The sequence below is a fragment of the Danio rerio genome, chromosome 4 (assembly GCF_049306965.1).
Source record: "Danio rerio strain Tuebingen ecotype United States chromosome 4, GRCz12tu, whole genome shotgun sequence".
Classification (NCBI taxonomy): domain Eukaryota; kingdom Metazoa; phylum Chordata; class Actinopteri; order Cypriniformes; family Danionidae; genus Danio; species Danio rerio.
In genome coordinates this window covers 15,158,550-15,184,090 of record NC_133179.1, presented here as the reverse complement: position 1 = coordinate 15,184,090, position 25,541 = coordinate 15,158,550, and the positions used below count along the sequence as shown (strand labels likewise).

Here is a 25,541-nt window from a genome sequence, read left to right as displayed (position 1 = left end):
AAAATCATCTGCCAATGGGGTGAATAAAATCTTATTTTCACTGTGATGTGTAGATATTTAGACTAGAAACAAGACAAAAACTTGAATTAATATATATATATTTTTTATAAATCATGTAAATACTGTACAACTAATCTTTGTTATACCATCAAACATCATTTTTTGGACCCAAATATTGTACACTCTCTGGAATTGCCCTGTCACAGGCCTTAAAAAAAACACATGTAATGATAAACTTTCACTCTAGTGTGGTTAAACTTAGCAATGACTTGACAGGTTAGATGTGTTTTGTAGCACCCAGTCAACTATAATTCAGACTTAACATTGCATATCTTGCTATGTGTCTTTTGCGAATGCGCACATTGCAATATCGATGCTAAAATGATGAATTGTGCTGCCATAGTGTACATGGTAGTAAGAAGCGTTTGTGCTTTTAAAAACTGGTCTCTAACTGGTTTCTATCTACATCTTTTCGTTCTCTTGCTTTCCTTCTTTCTGTTTATAGGAGTTTGTACATTCACAAGCACTTGTGTGCTGGACTGCGCATTCCCACAATATAAAGCATGGGAAAATGGGGAATGGTTCTCTACTAAACATCAACACAAGTGATCACGAGTCCAATTTGAACAAATTTTAATGCTGTTAAATTCTTATTTAGTTCCATAGTGCTTTTTTCAATGTATGTTGTCTCAAAGCAGCTTAAAAATAAATTGAAACTGTGTCAGTCCAGTTTTCAGAGTTTAAGTTTAGTTTATTTTGGTTCAGTGTGGTTTAAATTTCACTGCTGAAAGTCCAAACACTGAAGAGCAAATCCATCGATGCGCAACTCCACCAGTCCCAGATCAAGCAAGCCATTGGGAACAGTTGCGGGGAACAAACTTTACCAATTGACGAAAGTGAAGGAAAAAACCTTCAGTTAAATCAGGGGCAGTTGGCCACGACCATTTATCTTCTGGCCAAAATTTTTTTGCCGAGCTGCAGTCTAGGCAGCTGGTGTAAACCATTTATAAAAGCTTTTCAGTTTTAACATGCATTTTCAGTGATCAGATCAGTGTAAAGGGGGCAAAGTAACCCGCTTAAATTGTAAAATACTGATATTTTGGGATTTTTAAGCCTGAGTTAGACTTTGCAACCAAAAAATCAATAATATTACTCAAGAGATTTACATGTGTCAAAAGTGTCTTGCATAATAACTCAGGGCCTTGCCAAATGTTTGATTAGTTATCCATCATTTTATAGCCTACATTTTCTAACAAAAGACATCTGGCTTAATTGAAGATGGCAGTCTGAACACAGACTAACAAAAGAACGTGTGTTTAACTCGTAAACAGGACTGTCTCCATCCATTAGCAAAGCATTCACGTCTTCCCTATAGCGCACGTTTCCATCTATAAAGTGTTCTCTAGTTGGAATGTCTCATATTTCCCCACCCCCTCTCTCTGGTTCTCTCTCTGCGCTCTTTCTTCTCAGCATGCTGTCTCACTAGTAGGCCTTACAGAGCTGAGCTGACTGTAAATTCCTCAGTTTAACGCACGTAATTAGTTGCACAGTCCAAGTAACGGAAAGTACCTCACATACCAGAGTGTCAGGTTTTGCTTTCATTTTTGGACATCATAGCGATTTGATGCTGCAGTTACCGTGACCTGAGATCAGGGCCAGCGGATCTAAAGCATCTCTCATCTTCCGAACCGCCTTAAGCAGAGACATCCCTCAGATGTCAAACAAACCGACAGCTACTCGGGATGATTCAACAAACTACAATCGCTAGGACTCGGGCTCGAATGCGTAAACAATAAAACGAGATAGTGTGTTGCCTTTGCATTGCCATTCCTCCTTTTCCGCCTGAACGTTGACTAAGCGCTTGAACGACCTCTGGATCATCGGCTGTTATCAGGCAGTGGCCGCTGTGCATTCCTGTGAGATAAGAGCTCCAGCCGGCTTGTGTCAACACCGAGTGTGTGCAACTGTGTCCGCGACCGCTTCTCTTCGTTTGTAGCATGGCCTACTTAGCCTTCCTGTGTAATGAATGCGCCAGTCACATCAAGCCCAGCAAGAAAACAGACCTGTTTCTGTACAGACTCATCTCTCAGGGCTGATGGGAGATTATTATAAGGAGTGTTTCGGAGCCACTCTGGGCCCAGTTCGGGAATTATGCATGAGGGTCGGCAAACCGGTTGCCCTCTGAGCCAGTTTTAATCAATTATGGAACCACGCTGTGTGTGTGTGTTATGAATCGTCAGACCCCATGCTCTCTTGGGACACGCACAGATACTCTTGCTTCACAGATTGGACCCCATGGCTCTTTCATAACCCTTCTGTCTTGTGATCAATAATGTAATTCAGTGTGTTTGGTATGAGTCGGAATCCAATCTTACCTGCTCCGGACCGTCTTAACAAGGTTCTGCTGTGGTGTCCTTGAGCCATGATGTCGGTGTGGGACAAATGGAGTGGGATTGGGAAAACCACAGCAGGCCAGAGTCTCATTAATACTTGAGTAGTAGGTGGTAATAGTGGCAGGCTTTGTGATATGACAAATCGAGTAAGGGACAATCATCCAAAACACGTATAATAATAATAGTACATTTTATTTGTATAGCACTTTTCCAACATACATGCAACTCAAAGTGCCTCAAAAACAACAACAACAAAAAAGCGTTATAATAAACCACATAAACTTATATACTCGCATAAAGCATTCATGTACACAAAATATAAGCATATATCCACATGATCACGCACACAATAGTCCTTACATACAAGCACACACCATTCATACACACATAAACCTACAGCAATATAAATAAAATGTATACACCTTAAAAGCTTTTGTTTTTATACGCAATTTTAAAAAGATGTGTCTTAACATGCTTTTTAAAAACATTACGGGATTCTTTCACTTCAACAGGGAAACAGTTCCAAATTTTTGGAGCATAATGGCTGAAACAAGTGACGTCAGATCGCATCCGATTTACAGAGTAAAATTCTAAAAGTCCAGCGCTAGAAGAGCGTAGCAAACGGTTTGGATTATATTTTGATAAACAGTCGGAAATGTAGGAAGATGTCATGTTGTGAAGTGCTTTATAAACCAATAAAATAATGTTAAAAAATCTATCCTTTGGTGCACAGGTAACCAGTGTTACAGTGTAACATTCTGTTAATACGGGTGTGATGTATATGCTTGGGTGTTCTTAATGCATTTTACATGGCCTTTGTTTTTTCAAGTGTAGTCAGTTTTAAAGCAGAGCTTGGGCCATGCCCATGACTTCTTTTGGTAGTGGGGCAGAACTAGAATAACTAATTGTGAATTGTTTTAGTTTAAGTACCCTCTACATTACAGGTAGTTGGTAGAGCAAGGATGGATGGATCGATGGATGGATGGTTGGATGGATGGATGGATGGATTTATGTATATATGTATGGATGGATGGATGAATAGATGTATAGATAGATAGATAGATAGATAGATAGAATGATGGATAGATAGATAGATAGAATGATGGATAGATAGATAGAATAATGGATATATGGATGGATGGATATATATAGATATAGATGGATGGATGGATGGATGGATGGATCACTCCCTTACAGATTCACCCCAATCAATCTAAACTGAAAAATTAATTCCGAATAGTTATTTAACAAATCTAGGGAAATTGTATTCATTTCGCAATATATATCACAGAATAAAAAAATATTGCAATGTTCCATTTTTCAATATCGTGCTGCCCTAATAAGTAATACTCTTTCAGAAGAAAATGGATGTTAGAGAGAAAGGTTGTTCCAGGAACATGTCCTGCTTACCTCTGCCATTTGGCTTTATGTGGTTTTGAGATGCTGTGCAGTGCATTGTGGGAAGAGAAAGCCTATGCTGCCTTACCGTCTCTGCTACTCATGTTCTCACACTGACATAAGTAATATGCAGTTAGTCTCAACTATATTAGCTCTGAGTGTCTCTCTCTCTCTCTCTCTCTCTCTCTCTCTCTCACTCTCTCTCTCTCTCTCTCTCTCTCTCTCTCTCTCTCTTTCTCTCTCCCCATCTCTAGAATTGCTGAGATAAGAGCATCTGCAGGTACGAGGTGTGTGTGTGTGTGTGTGTGTGTGTGTGTGTGTGTGTGTGTGTGTGTGTGTGTGTGTGTGTGTGTGTGTGTGTGTGTGTGTGTGTGAGTGTGTGTAGAGGCCGAGAGTGCTGGAGTGATTAGAGGCTGATGTACCCTGTCTGTTCCATTATACACACTGACCTCACACACATACACTCCCGCATACGCACGCACGCACTCGCACACACACTCAAATCAATTCTCCTCACACCAACTGGAGCCTTAACCGGATTTGTGATGATGGTGTCTGTCTCATCACACCACACCACTTCTCCGCTTGAGTTCTTTCCCAATGCCTTTCAAAACCTTCATCATCGTTGTCATCCTCCTCCGACCTGTAACAACACTTTGGTCAGACCTACATAGATTCAGCCTAGGCTCACGAAAAGTACATGCCTGAGGGGAAACGTTTGCAAAAATGATTGCATGTTGCTCATTGCATGTTTCATATTGGTTTCTGCATGTTACTGTTGTCATAACAAAATCATGACTTCTGACAAAAAACAAAAAAAAATCACAAAACTGATACTGAATCAGTACTGAAAGGCAAGGCAAGTTCATTTATATAGCATTACATTACATTTCATCCAAAGTGGTAATTTAAAGTGCTTTACATAAGCAAGAATAAAAGAAAACAAGTATAAGAAATTTCATTCGTTTGTTCATTTTCTAATTTATCATGGATTGCCACAGCGGAATGAACCACCAACTATTCCAGCATATGTTTTACGCAGCAGATGCCTTTCCAGCCACAACCCACAACTGGGAAACACCCAAACTTACTCATGCACATGCACTCATACACTACAGCCAATTGAGTTTATCCTATTCACCCATACTACATGTCTTTGGACTGTGGGGGGAAACTGGCACATTCAGGGAAAACCCACATGAACACGCGGACAACATGCAAACTCCAGTTTAAGAAAAAAAAAACAAAGAATAAAAGATGATTAGAAACTTTTTAAAATGTGTTAAAACTGATTTTAAAGGAGTGAAAAAGAAAAGAAAGACATAATGTGATCTGTTGGATGAGGATTGAGTGTATAATAAATGACAGAATGTGTAATGTGTAGTTATATACTAAAAACGTTCCCGAATTTAATTTAACGAATTGTATGTTTGCATTCGCTTAAATGTTGCCTGCCAAAATGACAATGTAGATGTATTTTATTTTTCGTCTAATATATACTTAATTTTCTTGCGTGTTACTTTGTGTTTCTGTAACGTTGATATCTTTAACCCAGGGAAGTCCAAAGTCGGTCCTGGAGGACAGATGTCCTGCTGATCTTTGCTCAACTTGCTTCAACACACCTGCCTGGAAGTTTCTAGTATACCTAGTAAGAGCTCGATTAGCTTGTTCAGGTGTGTTTGATTAGGGTTGGAGCTAAACTCTCCAGGAGACCGGCCCTCCAGGGCCGAGTGTGAACACCCCTGCTTTAACCAGTCTGATGTCGCATGGGTATATGCACATAACAAAAATGCTTTTAAAAAGAAAGCAACTACATACAAAACATGCTTCACAGGAATATAAATAGTTCATAAGAAATCATAAGTACCAGGTTGGCTTCCAAGCAAGTTCACTATCCCATGAAAGGCATAAAAAAATCTGTGCTTGCCAGATTTTTACTGTTGAAAGTAAGCTAGAAACGGTTTTAATACAACGTTTTGATGTACTAATATCTACATATCGCATCTTTGTAATACAGACAAAAACACAACCAAAAAGCAGGTGGTGATGGGACGGGACAGTCATGTGAGGAACCAAAGCTCATAAACTTTATTTATCAACATTAGCTGTAAATAAAACTGTAATATAGATTACAGATGAGAAAAAATAAGAAAAGAATCAAAGTGATGCCAACAAAAAACATAAAATGTGAAGTGAAATTTGGTAGAAAGTCAGGTATTTTTTAATGTACAACAATATTAATGAAACTTTCTTTTAATCAGTTTACAGATTGTTACTGTAGCATTTATTTTACCATTAAAATAATGTCTTTTTTTACGTAATTCATACATTATTAGTTTGCGAATCATGCACTACGGTAAAAGTGTTTTGAGGTGATAAACGCTACCATGCATGAAACCATAAGTCTTCATTACTGATAATCTGCCCTGTAATTAGAATGTGCGTGAAAGGATGTTTTACTGCCTCGTGTTCATTTCTCTCGAAAACTGCTGCAAATTGTTTACCTGAGAAGATTTGGTTTTTGGAGAAAAACTTGGCATGTTTTTCCAGTGAGCCTGAGTTTCAGAGATTAGTCTCCTTTACCCAGTGCTGTTTTTATAAGTTCTTGTTACCATTAATTTCCCCCTCCATTTTTAAAGAAACTCCCTAGACTGCCAGACGCATTTAAATTTCTCCTGCACTCAAGAAATTAAATTATTATATATATTTTTTGTGAACCTGTAACCATGGGGCAGTGAGATTAGTCTCCACGCTTGTCAGATCTGTCAGCTTTCAGATTTCTCCATTAGGAAAAGTTCTAGAGCTCTCAGCAGGATTTCTAGCTCCGCCTCCCTCTGGCTCCACCTTTGACCTCTCTGTCTCTCCTCATTGCTTTGATAGTCACAATTGTGGTGTGTTCATTCTGTAATTGCAGGGCTTGTCTTTTTTTCTCTCTCCGAATAGCGTGGAAGGTCGTCTTATAGACCTGCGAGGAATGCGATCAGCTCGGATCACTCCCACATGCTATTGTACGCTTGACGCGTAGCAGTCGGGTCATGAAGAGAAACACAGGCAGAGAGGTGTGTTTTGGGGCAGTGAGCTTCTTTTCAATGGCATGCGTTCACTGGCTGCATTCCACAGTCGCACTTGTCATTTCCTGCAATTATGCTTCTTTAGAGAGAGGCTGCATTTCACAGGTTTTAACTCTCCTCTTCAGTGTCATTGAAGCTTTATGCACTCAAACACGCACCTTCAGCGGCTCCGTCTCTCTCATTAATGCCAGCCGGTTCTCTTTTTATATATTCACACTCATGCACTTTAGTCTTTCAGGTTCAGTTATGAACTCGTTATTCATTTTCTGACGCTCTTAGTGTAGAGATGTTCAGGAATTTTAATGAAAAAAATTGCCTATGAACCTATATAAAAGTTAACTGTATGTTACCTTATTACGCATTAATGTTCAGACCTTTGGATTTAGTAATGTTTATGCATATATTTAATCCAAAATACAGCAGAGAGTTGAAATGGGATATATTTTAGATGTCTTAGATGACTTTCTAAACCAATTTAATGGCTTCTTTTTATGTCTTTGAACACAGTTGAATGGCAAAATAGTGTGAGTATAGTAAGCCTGCTGTGATAAAAATTAGTTAATTCAATTTTTTTTTTAAATCACACTTCATAAAAACTGTCAATCGAAGCGTTTCTGCAGACTTTCTCCCTTTGTCATCAGAATTAGAAAGCCCCGCCTATTAGTGATGATCTCTCCCTCCTTAGAATAAACAGAGTGAGGAGCGGCCGTCCACCACTATGCTGTTCATACTAGACGCGACATGCACACATAACTCTCATTATTTGTGTGTAAATAGATACGTGAACATTTTTGAGTTCACTCGTTTCGTTCATGTGTCAAATTCGCTTCATTCACGCACCAAATTCGATTGATTCGCGCATCAAATTGGATTCATTCGTGCGTCAAATTCGCTTCATTCGCGCACTAAATTCGATTGATTCGCGCATCAATTTCGATTAATTCGTGCGTCAAATTCGCTTCATCCGCGCACCAAATTCACTTGATTCGCGCACCAAATTCGATTTATTCGTGTGTCAAATTCGCTTCATTCGTGCAACAAACTCGCTTGATTCGCGCATCAAATTCGATTCATTCGTGCGTCAAATTTGCTTCATTCGCGCACCAAATTCGATTGATTCGCGCATCAAATTCGATGCATTCGTGCGTCAAATTCGTTTCATTCGCGCACCAAGTTTGCTTGATTCGCGCATCAAATTCGATGCATTCGTGCGTCAAATTTGTTTCATTCGCGCACCAAGTTTGCTTGATTCGCGCCTCAAAATCGATTAATTCGTGTGTCAAATTTGCTTGATTCTCGCATCAAATTGGATTCATTCGTGCGTCAAATTCGCTTCATTCGCGCACTAAATTCGATTGATTCGCGCATCAATTTCGATTAATTCGTGCGTCAAATTCGCTTCATCCGCGCACCAAATTCACTTGATTCGCGCACCAAATTCGATTTATTCGTGTGTCAAATTCGCTTCATTCGTGCAACAAACTCGCTTGATTCGCGCATCAAATTCGATTCATTCGTGCGTCAAATTTGCTTCATTCGCGCACCAAATTCGATTGATTAGCGCATCAAATTCGATGCATTCGTGCGTCAAATTCGTTTCATTCGCGCACCAAGTTTGCTTGATTCGCACATCAAATTCGATGCATTCGTGCGTCAAATTTGTTTCATTCGCGCACCAAGTTTGCTTGATTCGCGCATCAAAATCGATTAATTCGTGTGTCAAATTTGCTTGATTCTCGCATCAAATTCGATTCATTCGTGCGTCAAATTCGCTTTATTCGCGCACCAAATTCGCTTGATTCGCGCATCAAATTCGATTAATTAGTGCGTCAAATTCACTTGATTTGCGCATCAAATTCGATTCATTCGTGCGTCAAATTCGCTTCATTCGCGCACCAAATTCGCTTGATTCGCGCATCAAATTCGATTCATTAGTGCATCAAATTCACTTGATTCGCGCATCAAATTCGATTCATTCGTGCGTCAAATTCGCTTCATTCACGCACCAAATTCGATTGATTCGCGCATCAAATTCGATTCATTTGTGCGTCAAATTCGCTTCATTCGCGCACCAAATTCACTTGATTCGCGCACCAAATTAAATTCATTCGTGCGTCAAATTTGCTTCATTCGTGCAACAAACTCGCTTGATTCGCGCATCAAATTTGATTCATTCGTGCGTCAAATTTGCTTCATTCGCGCACCAAATTCAATTGATTCGCGCATGAAATTCGATGCATTCGTGCGTCAAATTCGTTTCATTCGCGCACCAAGTTTGCTTGATTCGCGCATCAAAATCGATTTATTCGTGCGTCAAATTTGCTTGATTCGCGCATCAAATTCGATTCATTCGTGCATCAAATTCGCTTGATTCGCGCATCAAATTCGATTCATTAGTGCGTCAAATTTGCTTGATTCGCGCATCAAATTCGATGCATTCATGCGTCAAATTCGCTTCATTCGCGCAACAAACTCGCTTGATTCGCGCATCAAATTCAATGAATTTGTGCGTCAAATTCGCTTCATTCGTGCACCAAATTCGCTTCATTCGCGCATCAAATTCGAATAATTTGTGCGTCAAATTAGCTTCATTCGCGCAACAAACTCGCTTCATTTGCACATCAAATTCGTTTTATTTGCACATCAAATTCGCTTCATTTGTGCATCAAATTCGCTTTATTCGCGTATCAAATTTGCTTCATTGTAACGTCAAATTCACTTTACAACTGGCACGGATTCTTATTATGGGAAAGGCTACTTTCTGCCTAGCTTCATTTCTAAATGGCTAACATGGATTTTATTGAGAGAGTAGCTGTGTTTATGTGCTTTAGAAATGCTGAAAAAACAGCGTAGATTCCTTCGGCGCTGTGTCTGAGTCCACTAGATCCTTTCTGAGATACACCTAGCTCTGTGAGTACATTAACTCCTCCAGAAACTATACCTGGAAAATGGAGGCTTTCAGCTGTGCTTCGGACTGAGCCGAGCCCAGATTGATGATCTGTTGTGCGGTGCAGGTACAGGCGCTATATCATAATCGCGCCCCTACAAAAGCAAGCTCCTGATTGGTTAATGCGAAGAGCATAATCTCATTTGAATTTAAAGTGACAGTCATTAAAACAGCACAATTTGGATAAAAGCCTCAAAGGGGCTTTTCATTGAATTATTTGTGACATATTTTGGGCTGAAAATTCACATACACACTCAAGGGACATCAGAGTCTACATCTTTACATCTTGTAAAAGGGATAAAATAGGTCCTCTTTAAGTTGTGAGATGTTTCGTGAAAAAGGTTATTGCACTCATTTATTCTGTAGAGGAATCGCTTATTTATCTACCAATAATTTCTAGATATTTTAATCATGCAGACTAGGTTAAAAAGAAAATACATTGTGGGTCTATTATTATTTTTCTGTCTTCCTGTTTCTGTTGAGCTTAAGCAGCAGATGCAGTTTTGTAAACTGTGGAAAGAGTCTAAAAATGACTTTCCAGTAACCGAATGGCACGCCACGAGTGTTGCTTTTGTCTAGTGAAAACGCAGCCAAGTCCACCAGACATGACACTGGGTTCTGTGTTATGTTTGTATTATAACACCGATTCTGTATTATATTAGCGCTTGAATAGCAGATTATTGAACCAAACCACTGAGGGACTTGATATCAAGCACATTGTGTTCATTTCTGGCCTGCACAGACTGAAAACCGCACACAAAAAATGTCAACATCACGTCTCTCCAAATGGAAATTCAACCTCTTCACTGTTTATCTTTCAAAGTTAACATTAAAGCACAACGACTAGGAAGAAAGAAATGTTTATTCCAGACGCAGGTATAAAATAAAGTCCATTTTATAGACACTAATGGCACTACTGGCACTAATGATGAAGTTGAGGATGGATGAACGCGTTCAGACAAATCAACACTATTTTTTGCGGGGTAAGACGGCATGTGAGGTCTTCACCGTTCACCTGCAGAGCTAATCATCTGTCGCAATAACAAGACGTTCACAGCACACACACTTGAAGAGGCAGACGCGCTGAGTCCGGCCCACTGTCAAATATTACTGTACATCTGATTGAGGCTGATTCATGTCAGTGCCATTAATGACTTTGTGAATCATGTTTCCCCAGGGCTATGATAGCTTGCTTGATTGCACTCTAGAGTGTGCGTTTGTGTGTGTGTGTGTTTGTGTGACTCCCTTTTTAAACAGGGATGTGGGTGGAAGCCATTAACAGGTGTGACTATGCCTTACCGCTTTAATGGACCATCGAGAAACCAATGACAACCTGTTTTCTTTGTGTGCATATATTTATGGATGTTTTAACATCACTGGTGGTGCTTTGAGAAGCAGCTAAATGGTCAATATATTTGCAGGCCAAATGTTTATTGGATTCCTTTTCATTTTGAATCTCGTTTTGGTTGTGATCATACTCGTTTTCAGGTTTTTTTTTGAATTATGGATGATAGAAAGGCATAGCCAGGACACATTTCACTCATAGTTAAAAAATATATATATATATTTTTTTAAATAAATAATGTAATTTTTTTTTAAATAATGTATATTGTTTATTGCATATAAAATGTATATAAATAGGCTGTTAAAATAGAATAAATTATATAAATTATATATACAGTGCACATCATGACTGAATACATCCCCTTTTGAATATTTGTATTAATTTCTCAGTAAATATAGACGTTACATTTTGGTGCATTTATACAAAACAGCTTTAATAAACAAAACTTTAATAAGCTCTTTGAGTTCATCAATTCCTCCAGGAACTATACCTGAATTATGGAAGCTTTCAGCCGTGCTTCCTGAACTGAGCTAAGCCCAGTTTTAAAACTGTTATCTGGTGTTGGCAGTAGGATTTTCCTTGGAGACACCAACAATAAGCGCTACGTCATAATCACGCCCCCACAAGAGCAAGCTCATGATTGGTTAACGCGGCGTGAATGTCTGCTGAAGTTCCGATTTTCCAGCTCAAGGGATTCGTGCAAAATATGCGATAAGTGCGTTGATAGTGTTAAATGCACAAATATAAATTATAAGAGTTTGGTCACCTATCATCTATAGGAATAGATAGAAAGACAATGCATTTAAATTCAGGTGTTGCAAATAAAAAAAAAAGACAAAATACAAAATTTCAACTATTTTATTTTTATGGTTGTCTTGATTTGAACATTTTATGAAATTGTTTTTTCATTGGATTTTACAAGTTTTTGTAGCAAGAGCTAGAGTTATTTTGTTTGATTAGTACCAGATTTGCCTTTGGTACTGACTAATCAAACGCATCAGTTATTATAAATCGTTCAATCGAAAGTATTGGTTTAAAATGGGTATTTAGGTGCAGCCATTTAGTTTATTACTATAAATTTTATTTAATATTAATTATAAAATTTAGATTTATTTAAAGTCAAAATCAGCTTTGTTGTCAATTCAACCACATGTACAAGACATGCAGGGAATCTATATTGCGTTACTCTTAGACTCTAGTTGCCTAACAGTTAATATTGATACAATAAAAAAGAAATTACAATAAATACAATTAAACAAATAATATAATTTAAAATATAAGTAAAATAAACAATGTAAACAATACAATTACACTTGGCAAGGAGTGCAAACTAGAGTTGTGCAGGTGCAAAACAGTATATAGAGCAAAAAGCTTGTAAATATGATAAAGTGACAGTGTCTTACAAATACACTGGGAAGGTAATTTATTTAATTTTAGTTAGTTAATTTCATTTATTTAGGTATTAATTAATTAATTAATTTATTTGTAAAATAAAGTTGTAAGAAGTTCCCAGAATAATGTTTATTATAATAATGAAAATAATACATATCCCCCATCATATTCTCTAGGTGGTTCATTTATGCAAACGATATTTGCTCGGGAGTGCATGTGGTCACATGTTTTTTTGACCTGAATTCACACTAACGTCCTCTCTCGCAAACACACCCATCACAAAAGACACTGGGCATGTTTCGCTGCTCCGTGCAACGATTTTTCGGCATTCATGTCCTAGCATGCAGGCGCTCTCCATGTCCATGTAGAACTGAGCTACATAGGCTCATCTCTGCTTAACCGCCTCATTTTAATACTCTACCACCATGTGTCTGACAGCCAGAGGCCAAAACAATCTGTATTGTTATTTCAGAGAGGCTAAATGTTGTCTGCCAGCCATATTTAACCCTGAAGTGAGTGCACATGGTGTTTGTGTAGATGATAAACTAAAGCTAACAATTGAGAATTAAAGTTGTATGGTAAAGAAACGCATAAACATCTGGCTGAGTAATAAAGACCAAATAATATAACACAATCATTTTGATTTCAATACGTTTCAGTTTAGTTCAAGAACATTGGAGCTACATTTAAAAATTAGTTTTTATAAAAAAAAACCTCATGTTATGTAATAAAATGTGGTCGATGTCATTTTACAGCAGATTCTCAAAGTAAAAACCTCTTTTGTTTTCTCCATAAGAAAATTGATTTTTAACAACTGATAAACCTTTGAAGACAAATGCCGTACACAAATTCCACCAATCACAGAGTAAAACATGCTCAGAATGTGATTAGCTGCAGTTTGCAATGTGATGAATTGCAGTTTGTTGATGAATGGCAGTTTGTTTGTTAAATGTTATCTTTAACATTGTATACTTCTCTTATCATTTTTAATGTAGCGTTGTCATTCACAGTTGTGGAATAGAAATGTAAGTAAATCAGCATCTTTCTGATATTAATCTCTTTCTGATTCAAATTCTAATTTGTATTGTTGGGAGTCTTCTCAAAGCTGGTTGGTTTGGTTAAAGATTTTGGTTCTAGAATGTTACACTCAATTGATGCATTGCCAAAATATTTTAAAACATCCATTTCCTACTGAAGTTTAAGCACAATTGAGCACATTCTTAAACACTTCTGAAAGGTTATTTAGTTCACGCACTCTACCAATGTGACTGCAAACTCGAACATGGATAGATGGACACTAGAGCATTTAATTATCCGTCTATGAGCAAATATATGATGGATCAGGTAATAGATGCGGCTTTCAAACACTTCAGTGTCTATGTATCATTGTTTAACCAATGTTTTTGAACCTGAATCTTGTGCATTGCCCTGTAAAAACTAAAGTTATAACAAGTTTAACTTGCATCGCATAACCTTGTTTTTTTATTTTCAATTTATATTCACTTCCTTGCTTTGTTTTGGATTGGTGGAAAAACATATTGTGAGTGAAAAGCCATTTAGGACTAGCAACATGTTTTGCATCATGGTTTTTCGTAGAATACATTCCCACAAGACCTTTTTTAATTTTTTTATTTTGTGCAATTGCACTGTTTTCTAATTTACATTTCAAACTGCAAATTATTAATAAAAAAGCGACATTGTAGCTAAACATCGCATTCAAATTAATTGGTAAAATTTGAAATATAGCCCAGCATTCAAAAAGCGTATTAAAGGGAAGTGTAAATGAACAGCTAAGGATATCTAGCCTCTGTGACTCAGCGCATGTGTGTGTGTGTGTGTATGTGTGTGTGTTTTTCCTCCAATGCCTTGGCCTTAATTAGTTAGTGGCCGGCTCACAGCCCGGGACGGAATGTGAGATATTTAATAAGAGCCCAACAATGGAATGGCGCTTGTGGCAGGCAGCCGGCCAGGAGGCCAAATTATTGAACTGGCTTTGCGAACTTGATTATGTAAATGAACTCTGAGTGTTCATGCATGTGTGTGTGTGTGTGTGTGTGTGTGTGTGTGTGTGTGTGTGTGTGTGTGTGTGTGTGTGTGTGTGTGTGTGTAAGAGACTGGTTGGGGAGGAGGTGCGAGACAGGAGGCGAATGAAAAGTCTAATGCATTACACTGCATTTTTGAATCCAGTAAATTGAGTTTCGCCAGCACTGTAAGTCACTCTGCAAGATGTAATTTAATATTTGTCATAAATGATCAGGTGAACAACTGCCTTATGCCTTTACCACACTATAGCTAGTGCTATTCACACACTATCCGCACTAAAGAGTATACAATCCAAAGAAAGGTATATTACTGTGTACTGTGCCAGGGTTATGCAACCTTTTTTTTCCCTTCTAATCGAATTTTGAAGTGCCGAGCACTAATATTGCCCATAACCCCTGGGGCAACTGGATAGGAGGAGTTTTTGATGAGGAATGCGAGACCATAAATGTTGCTGCTTTTTTCAATGTACACCCGCTCACACTAACCAGATGTGAAACAAAACTAAAACAAACAGCTCGTGTAATATTCCTAATATGTAATATATAATATTCTTAATATATAATTCTATAATTGATGACAATTATCAGGACATTTTTGTCAATCAATTGGTTTCGACATCTGCAGAATTGCAAAATTTTCGTTTGTAGAGTGATGTTGAAAATAAATTGTGAAAGAATTCAATTACAATACATGTATTACATAATAATAATAACGATAATATTAGGAATAGTAATAATAATAATAATAGTAATAATAATAGTAGTAGTAGTAGTAATAATAATAATAATCTTAATAATAATAATAATAATAATAATAATTATTATTATTATTATTATTATTATTATTATTAAGAATAATTATCAAGTTCAGCCTTAAAATATGATAACATTTTATTAGATCTATGCATTAGGCCTCAGTATAATAAAACTGCTGCATTTTATGTTGTGTTTGTTATTTCCCTTTTGATTATCATTAAAAAACAACATCAAACTATATTGTGGTTATTAATATTAGTGATTATTAATGAAAGAACTCATGGAAAAGATGCATCAAGAATCACTTTAAAATCGCATATAGATTTTAGAGGCAAGTGCATATTTATCTTCAAATTAATATATAATGCTTCATGAAAAGCCAGTGGATTTAACTGGAATCTAATGCTACCAGATAGAAAATAATGAATGGCTCTGTGGTATTAAAACTGACTCTGGTGCACGATAAACAATCACACGTTTAATATATGAAGTGGAGCAAGACTACACACTGTATTTTATTTCAGAATCATGGGCTGCTACGTCTTCCAGTCGTCCTCAATCTCAGACAGATCATAGGCTAACAAGTATTAGTGTAGTGTCTGTATGGCCTTTTTCATAAGGTCATGTCATGTATTGAGGTATGCAACTGAACACGGCATGCACATTTTTTTGTGTCCGCTCACCTGCTCGCTGTTGAAGGTCAGGTAAATGATAAATGGAGTGTTGACACACTGGCAAAGCTACTAAAGCTGTGGGTGATCACATGACCATAGCTAGAGCGAATCAGAGTCCTTCATCCGTGTCTAATGCGAAGCATCTGTTTAATCAACAGTAGCTTCAGCTCTGAGAAGACCTTACTAAATAAGATATGCACGTATATGGTAACCTTGGTAAATATGAGAAAAAAAGGTTGTAAATAAAATCATTTGTTGTTTAAGTTTGTTATTTTTCAAATGTGATTAGAGGCTTTTCTTAAAATTATTTTAAACTATTTGTGGTGATAAAGGTGATGTCAAATTGTAGATTTAGGGACTTTTTTTCTCACAGCTGTGCAGATTCTTGCCGATTTTGTTGGCCATGCAAATCATCTTCCTAACTGTTATGATTATCTGTGATCTAGCGGCTGCAGATCGCTGACAGACTATAAATCCGCCTTTACATGGACTACAACTCCAAGTATGCACCACACACACCGGTACCTGATCCAGACTGATTTCAAACTCACACAGCTGAAGCTGCTTAAGCACTCATTACATGGACTATTTATACAGCACACAAACACACACACACACACACATTGCTGAGTCTTGTTGTTACTTCTACAGCAGCGTTGTAGCGTTGTTCTACTTAGCAAGCGTTTCTCTTTGCCTTCCTAAGCTTTGTTTGATTTTTTGCCTTGTTTATTGTTTTCTGTTGGTAGCCGCCTGGACCAACCTCTTTACCTGTTTTTGACTTCTCTTTTGAATTGTCCACATACTGTTTGCTCCTGTGATTGACCTTTGCTTGCCCGACCATTCCTTGTATAATAAAGAAGCTGCAACTGAATCCTCGCCTCCGTTGTCACATCCCTGTTGTTACACTAGCAGTTTTTTAAGAATGAACAACACAGCCTCTTCCGGGCTGATTCATAACTACATGTATTGCTCTACTGGTGGAAATGGTGCAATTTCAGTGTTTTTTGCTTTTTTCTTATAGCCATTTTCCATTTCCTGAAGCTCAAAATCCTTTTGGCGCAAATTCAGAGCTCTGTTCTTTTGGTTTTTCCCCATTGTGATGAAAGTAAATGAGTTTGGCCTGTTTTACCTCATATTTATACCCCTGTGTAACGGGGTCATTGCTCAACAATTTCCTGTTCCTAGTCAAACAGGTGTGCAAAAAAAAATCTAAAATGTCAGTATACCTCCAAAATATTTTGCTCATATTTATTCATGGAGGCATCAAAAATTCTGGCACCCATATTTACAATCATAGACATTCATTTTTTAGTGGGATAAACCTACACTTTGTTTCCAATTGGGTTTTATTTGTTCATATTTTAAGTAAAAGTTTAAAAGGTCATTTTTTTAAGAGCCTTTTTTGCTCTTATTTACAACATTAGTGGAAGCAATGCAGAGGAAACTGTCGAATGAAAGCATGCCTTGATGTCTCCCTGCATGCACTTGCTTGCCTGAGTGTATAATGTTGTTGAATTAAGCTCTTTGTGCCTGGGATGCATTTTTTTTGTTTATTAACAATAGCCGCTGAGTATATGAACCTCTTGAGCCACCGGATTCGCTAGCCAAACAATGACTGTGGATGAGCAGAAGGCTGAAAGAGGCCATGATAGACCAGAAACAGAAGTAAACACTGCAAGTATGGACTATATCCACAAGTTTTACATGACTGGGAAATACTCGCTACAACCAAAGCAATACACAAACAGATCTAGATGCATCTTCATGTGTGTGTAAACAAGTGGGATTTATTGTTAATTTAATGTATTAGTCATAAACATGTGGCTTGTAGCTAGAATTAACACCCGTCTTGGGTCCAGTTGTCAGAAGGCAGCTAAATAGAGGTCTGAATAGGATTTCATCCTACATTTTAAAGGTCGACTGCATGTTATCACATTAGATTTGCTGTTTTAATGGTAAGTTGTGCTGAAAGACTGCCTACTTGCCCGTCAGTCATCCAATTTTACTCTTTTGTTACAATAACATTATGAAAGTTGCTCATTCATTATTTGTTTATAGTTTAATTAAATGATTCATTTGTGAAATTGTGTAAAATTTGATACTATTTTCCGTATTTTTTGTTTAAATGCTAGATCTATTTTCAAAGGAAGTCTCTAGTGCTGGCTTTAGTTTCATATATTTGCTTAATTGCAGTAGAAAGTTTTAAAATCGTTCAAAATAAAGCTTTCTGTTAGAATATATATATATATATTTTCAAATGTAATGTATTCCTATGAAGGCAAAGCTGTTTTTTTCTTGGAACCATTACTTCTTTCTTGAGGGCCATCCAGGAATCTTTTTTGACTTATGCTAGTGTTAATTATACAGGTAATTGACAAAATGACATTCTCAAAATGTCTTTAGTTGGCAGTAAACATATGTTTTATTATAAGAAATATTTCAAATTATTTATAACAGTAGCTTTTGATGTGGAGTGTCCTTTCCTGCTGGAGATACTGTTACCCTAACAAACAAAATAGTGATAAAAAACACCCTAAAAAACAAACTTGTATATACCGTCGGAACGGTATAACAGCAAATGTTGGCGGTTTTAAAACCTTGACTCTTCCAAACCGCGTTTAACCTTAAAAATGGTTATCATCCTATATATATATTCAAATATAATTTATTCCTATATGAAGGCAAAGCTGTTTTCTTCTTCTTCTTGGAACCATTACTTCTCTCTTGAGGGCCATTCAGGATTTTTTTCCCGACATATGCTAGTGTTAATTATTCATTTCTTTGAAGTATTCATTAAAAAAAATCATCTTATGTACTTTTACATTTATTAAAGTATCATAGCATTCATGTTGCATTGCGTGAGATCAGTTTGAGTCAATGCAGTGTTACTTGTATGATTTGTAGTTCCTGCCAATGTAGAATGTTCAGTTTATATTATGTTAACAACAAAGACGTCTGGATTTTTTCTCTGTGTGCATCTGCATCTATTCATCGAAATAACAAAATAAGACAACATTTTCTTTTGGCTGTGTGTGTGTTTGTATTGTATATACATGCTATGGAATACTGAAGAATACCAAAGACTTCCAAATGATTAATAAATACCTTCCATTTAATATAATAATTATCTTAACTGTTGTTTTGACAGTGTTTGAGCTGATATTGAGTATATTAAACACTTGCAATAAGAATACAGTATAATTAAGAAATATTACACAAGCAAAAATAAGCAGTTTTTTTTTATATTTAATATCATTCTATTCCAGTCAGGATGCTTCCATAGAAGGGCTTGAGTTTCTTGACCCACATTCATCCACCATTCCTGTACTTTCCCTGACCTTGCCTTTAAAATGACCCCTCAACTTTCTGGATACAAATACCAACTTTTAATTGGCTTTAGGGCAAGAGTTCTGGAGTTTGACTGGCAGGGCTTTGAAGCGAATTTTCCTCTCTTAACATGGTGATTAATGCTTGGAAAAACCACCATGCAGCACCTGGACCTATCTGGTCTATCTGAGGTCAGGAGAGCCAAAAGAAAGAGCTAAGCTGAAGTCATAGTAAGGGAATGTGGGAAGTAAGATTTAGGAGAAAGAGAATTGAAGGGAGATTGTGGGGAGGACTGAAAGAGGAAGTATAAGAAAGAGAGAGTGTGTGAGCGACCTAAATAAATAAATAAATAAAGTCTCCAGGGAATCTCAGTCAAGTCTAGTTTCTGTGAACAAGAACTTGTGCCTTTGGGGAATTTGATTGACAGTTCCCAAAGACTGTCCACGTATCTTTATCATGCTTGCAGACTGAACACAAGAATATACTTTGTTTTGTGACACCACAGCGCATCACGTGATTCAGTTGGTTATTAATAGGTTATGTAACTGTTTTTTTCTCAATGCTGCTGACAACTTTTAGAAACTGCATATATTAAGGATTTTTAAAATTAATTTTTAAATATTTTGTCATGAATAATATGTATTATTTTATTTATATATTATTTATTTATTATATACAATATTGTTACATTCTCCTGCAGAACGTACTTTGGGGTTATGTGTGTGCGTTTGTTAGTTAAGTGTTTGTGTGTCCTTTTACCCGTGTTACAGGTACAAATGACATTGGAGGATCCACATTTCGTGCTGATGATGTTGGTGGCTAGGGCTGTGGAATTAATCGAAATTGAATCGCAATCACAATTTGAAACGTTGTGATTAGCTAGAGGCTGCGATATGAATATATATTTAATTTTCCCCATCCAGAGACACTTTCGTTTTGCCCAATCAGAATAGTGCAACAGAACTATGCGGAACTCCCACAATAAAAAAACAAACAGGAAAGCATGAACGAGTGGGATGATGCTGTCTGCTGCTACAAAAACATTAATAGACGAATTAATATAAAAGAAAAACACCACGTTGGTTATGTGGGAATATTTTGGTTTCAAAGTTACAGACACTGAACAAAAACAGGTCATTTGTAAGAGCTGTCGCAGAATAGTTGCCAGCACAAGGAAATGCAACAACCAGCACCTAAAAAAGCAACACAGGAGGAGTGTGATTGAGCCAAAAAATGTAATTGCAAAACAAATTCGAATATCTGTAAAAAAAACAAAACGCAATTACATATTTTCCCCAAATCGCACAGTCCTTCTCGTGCTTTAGCTCTCACTTTTTCTTTGTTTTCTGTGGGTCTCTCTGAGGACAGTCTCTCTTGCGAGGACTAGTCCGTGAGAATGTGTTCTCGTTTGGTTTGTGATTAATGCTCTCATCTAAAATCTTTTGAGATTGCAATGTCAATGTGCTCGTTTGTGAACGCATCCTGTTAACTGATACATTTTTCAGTTGTTTCTTTCTCCATCTATTGGCCACGTTAGGGCTGTGCAATTAATCGAAATCGCGATTTGAAATGTTGCAATTAGCTAATCGCAAGAGGCTGCGATATAAAATATATTTGTATTAGATAATTTCCCCCACCCAGAGCAACTGCATGACTGCTGTCTGTGTGTGATAGTCTTACTAGCCTATCGAGTTAGCACACTTTCGTTCTGCTCAATCAGAATTGCGCAACCGAAATATGCAGAACGCCTAAAAAAAAAACGAATGCAAGACAAGTAAGACAAGTGGAATGATGCCGTTTGCCGCTTCAGAAGCATTAATAGACGAATATATATATATATATATATATATATATATATATATATATATATATATATATATATATATATATATATATATATATATATATATAAAACAGGACATTGGTAATATAAAAACAGTTTTCAAAACTTGTTCAACTTGTTTATTTTATTTGTGCTTGCTCAAGGAAAAAATGTATATTTAAAAATAAAATTGAATAATTGTTTGTCAATATCTTTTTAGTTGCTTCTTTAACCACTCACTGCATTTTAGCAGTAAGAAGCTACGATACAGATTATTGAGCTGAAGCTTGACAAAATTAAATCACAAATCAAAATCGCCATATCTGTAGAAAAAACATATTTTCCCAAAATCGCTCAGCCCTAGGTCACGCACACACTAAGCTAATATATGTCACGTCAAAATACATTGTTTAATATTAACATCTAAAAGGACACAACAATATATGTTATTTTGCAGGATCAATTATTTTATTGATTGCAACTAGTTTTAGTATTTTTCTTTTTTTTAATAAATTTTATTTTATTTAGAATTTTTTTTGGATTGTTTTGAATTAATTTGGAATTTTTTATGCAGTTTTATATGCTGCATATTTCAAATGGTTCACCTCAACTAACCCTCCATCTAATGGCACTTAAAAATCAAGCTGATCCTTATTTTCCGCCTTTGTTGTCCTTGTAACCCAAGACGCACCAATTCAGTGACCTGACAAGAAGCCCTGAATGAACTCCAACCGCACACACTTCCACCCAATAGAAAGTGCTAAAGCCTAAATCTCCTTCATACACAGCCAGTTCACGCTCTCAGTGTCCAATGATCCTGCATTTGAGCTCATTAAGTTTCTTGGGGCCAATCGGAAATCAATGGAACCAAGCCATTGTGGATGAACTTTTTCTTTTAAGTCCAATTTATGTCCTCCTCTCTCAGTTTCCCAGCCATCTCTCTGGCTTTCATAATGGAGGGAAAATGAGCACGTTCAGGTGCAGAAACCAAATGAACAAAGAGTTCCCTCCTGGAGCTGAAATACACACGTACGTTCGCTCGCTCTCATTAGCTCTCAGTGGCGCTTTTGTCTTTTAATCAATGCAGAGAACATAACTACAATTAGCAGCTTTCCCGTATCGATCCCAGCTGAATTAACCAGCGAGAATGGCAAGATGAAGAGTTCCTCACGGGTGTTCTCCATCATCTGCGTGCATCGCTTGCGAATGTATTCGTGTTTGTGGATGCTGTTTGTCAAGTGAGCGCCGTACTGTAGTGCAAACTTATGAGTGTGCGTTGTCATCGGCGCGGCACACACTTCATCAGGGAGACGTGGCTAAACAGTGATGAATGTGTGTATGCTCTCTGCTTTGCTTTGATTGAACGCCCCGCTCCAAAACAGGGGGCGCACGCACACCCGCACACTTTATGACAGTCGAGATAGAAAACTGCAGTTTGAGATGTAATGAGGAAATTCAGGGACAGACACGCAACCGAAGACCGCAGACCGGAGAGATGCTGTTGACTTAACTACAATTTTCAGAAGCGTGACAGACTCTTGTCTTCAAAGTGCTGCAACTTTTCCAGTAACAAGCTACTTGGCTAAGCTAAACAGTGCATCAGTGTTCAGTGTGCTACTGAATAAGTTAAAATTAGTAATCAAACATGCTTTATTAGAGTGTTTTCTCTTCATTTTGTTAAAATTATCAAATGAAAAAAGTGAAGTCTTCTGTTTTCCCTGTTAGCAATGTAAGGCTAACTTTAGTTTGATGCTGTTCATGCTAATTGTTCATGGTATTGACATTGATATTGTTTTGTTTTTATAAAAGAATAGTTTCTTATTCAGACTATTATTCAGACTTACTTTCATTTTACATAGCTTTAATAACCTAATTTTTGTTAGAAGCTACAGCTAAACTACTACTAGCTACTAACAAAAAAGCAGCTTATTAAAGCTATGCAAAATAAAAGTGATAAATATGATATGATAAACAAATCTGAATCAGATAAATTAATTAAAAAAGCTATGTCAATAACATCAATTAACATGAACAGCATCAAGCTGAAGTTAGCAATTTGTTGCTTAAACAATCAAAATAGAAGCTTCCCTTTTTTAATACTAAGAGAAGCTCAGTAAGCTCATTTTTGTTAGTAGCTAGCTAACTAACCATTTAAAACAATTTTAAAAAATGACATTAGAATCAACTTTACAGATTACAATCTCTTTTGTCACGTTTAACTTAGCTGTAACAAGTTGGCTGTTGTTTGAAGTTAGGCTATGCTAATTCGACATCTTTGTAGCTCTTAGTATTTAAATTATTTATCTGCAAATGATTTTAGTATACTGCCATCATTTCTTTTAGTATCAGCCATCTTACAATGATTTATTTATCTGCTAGTTTGTTTGTTTTTAAAAAAGGGGTACTTAAACATATATTCCCTTCTGAAAAAAACTGCATATGCTGGTAAGGTATGTTTTGATGCTAGTATCAGTATGCTGGTCTTGCTGGTGTCAATGCTGGTCTTGATGCTGGTCTCAGTGCTGGACCAGCACTGACACCAGCAAAACCAGCATTGAAACCCGCAAGACCAGCATTGGGACCAGCAAAACCAGCATTGAAACCAGCAAAACCAGCATTGAAACCAGCAAGACCTAAATTAAGACCAGCATTAAAAGCAGCAAGACCAGCAAACCAAAACAATACCTTACCGTCATATGCTGTTTTTTCAGCACGGTTTTTTCCTATTACAGTACAAGCTACTTCTCTGACAAGTACACAAGCAGCTTTGCACCAAAACAAAAAGGATATAATCAGTAACTGACTAACTGGTCGTTATAATTAAATATCAATCTGTCGATGATAATAATTTTAAACACTCGTACTTAGCTTGAGTTTAGCTATGCATTTACTGGTAGCTAATAGCTAGCCACTTTTGCTAAAATTTGTATTGTTTAAAATGTATTGGCTTATTAGTACTACATGATAACCAACTTAAAAGAAGTTGTAAACAGGACCTTAGTTTGACTTTAGAAGTTAATTGATGTCCTTGAAAATTCCACAGCTCTTTAATTGGAGAACGTATAGTCAATTACTTAAGTGCTAGTTACCTACTCTTTCATGTTAGCTTATAGCTAACATTTCTAAAATTCATTCATTCATTTTACTTAGTCCCTTTATTAACCAGGGCTCGTCACAGCAGAATGAACCGCCAACTCATCCAGCACATGTTTTACACAGCGGATGCCCTTCCAGCTGTAACCCAGTACTGGGAAACAACCATATACTTACACCACGGCCAATTTTGTGTATTCAATTCACCTATATAACATATTTTTGGACTGTGGGGGAAACAGGGGCACCTGGAATAAACCCACATGAACACAGGAAGAACATGCAAACTCCACACAGAAACACCAACTGACCCAGCTGGAGCTCGAACCAGCAACTTTCTTGCTGTGAGGCGACAGTGCTAACCACAGAGCCAACGTGTTTCCCATTTCTAAAATGTAACATTTAATTGTATTTGAATTGAAAATCTTAGCAAGAGACAGCTTCATTATTCCCAGCACTGTACACAAGCCAAATACTTTAAGATGCTAATGCGGTATGTAACGCAGACAAGCTCGCTTTGCTATCTGTACACGTACAACTGGCTCATGCAATACCCTCCAGTGTCATTGCTTTTTGTTCTTCCTCAAGTTCATAAAAACTGCATTTTTAATAAGTTGTTTGCACTTAGTGTTAGACACGACCGCACTGCTGTTTTTAATTAATAACCTCAGTCTTCCCAACCAAGTGGAACACAAACGACACTAACACACGCAGAGAGAAGGAAGATAGATGAACCCTGGGTTAGAGGCAAATACACTTCCTGTGGTTATGTTGAAGGTTTTATCTGTCTGAGAAGTTTTCACTTTTATCAGTCTATAATTCAGTCAGAGTGGCAGATAAATACAGAGAGAGACAGGAATGGAGATAACCAGCACTGCGACGGAGCATGTGGATGGGCTGTGCTCTAAAAATTGAGCCGTGATAGAGATAAATACAGTCAAAGGGATAAATGTGGTTTTGTCGTTTTCTTTTTGCTGGTTTTTGCTTTTAAAGTAACCTTTTGATGGACTTACCAGCTTGTGAATGAAATAGAGATCATTAACATTACAGTTCTGGATTATCAGTGCATTAGCCATTTATTTATTTTTCATTTCTAATGTTAAACCTGGGAAATAACTCTTTTTTTTAATTATTGTTTTCTAGGTATATTTTTTTGCAAGTAATATAAAGGGCCCTATTTTATTGATCAAAGCGCAAAATCTAAAGCACATGGTGCAAACGCATTAAGGGCGTGTTTAAATCCACTTTTGCTATTTTAAGGACAGAAAAATGCGCTCTGTG

The 25,541-nt window shown here is 37.0% G+C and overlaps 1 protein-coding gene across 3 annotated transcripts in view; it reads left to right on the top strand.

The window, feature by feature from the left end:
• plxnb2a.1 (plexin b2a, tandem duplicate 1) overlaps positions 1–25,541 on the top strand; it is a 175,349-nt gene that overhangs the window by 22,854 nt on the left and 126,954 nt on the right. Inside the window, exon 2 of one of the 3 annotated variants that reach the window (XM_073946285.1) lies at positions 6,735–6,852. The exons of the other annotated variants lie outside the window; for them this stretch is intronic. The gene's annotated coding sequence lies outside the window, so the exon portion shown is untranslated. The remainder of the gene's footprint in view (positions 1–6,734; positions 6,853–25,541) is intronic. 3 annotated transcript variants of the gene reach the window in all.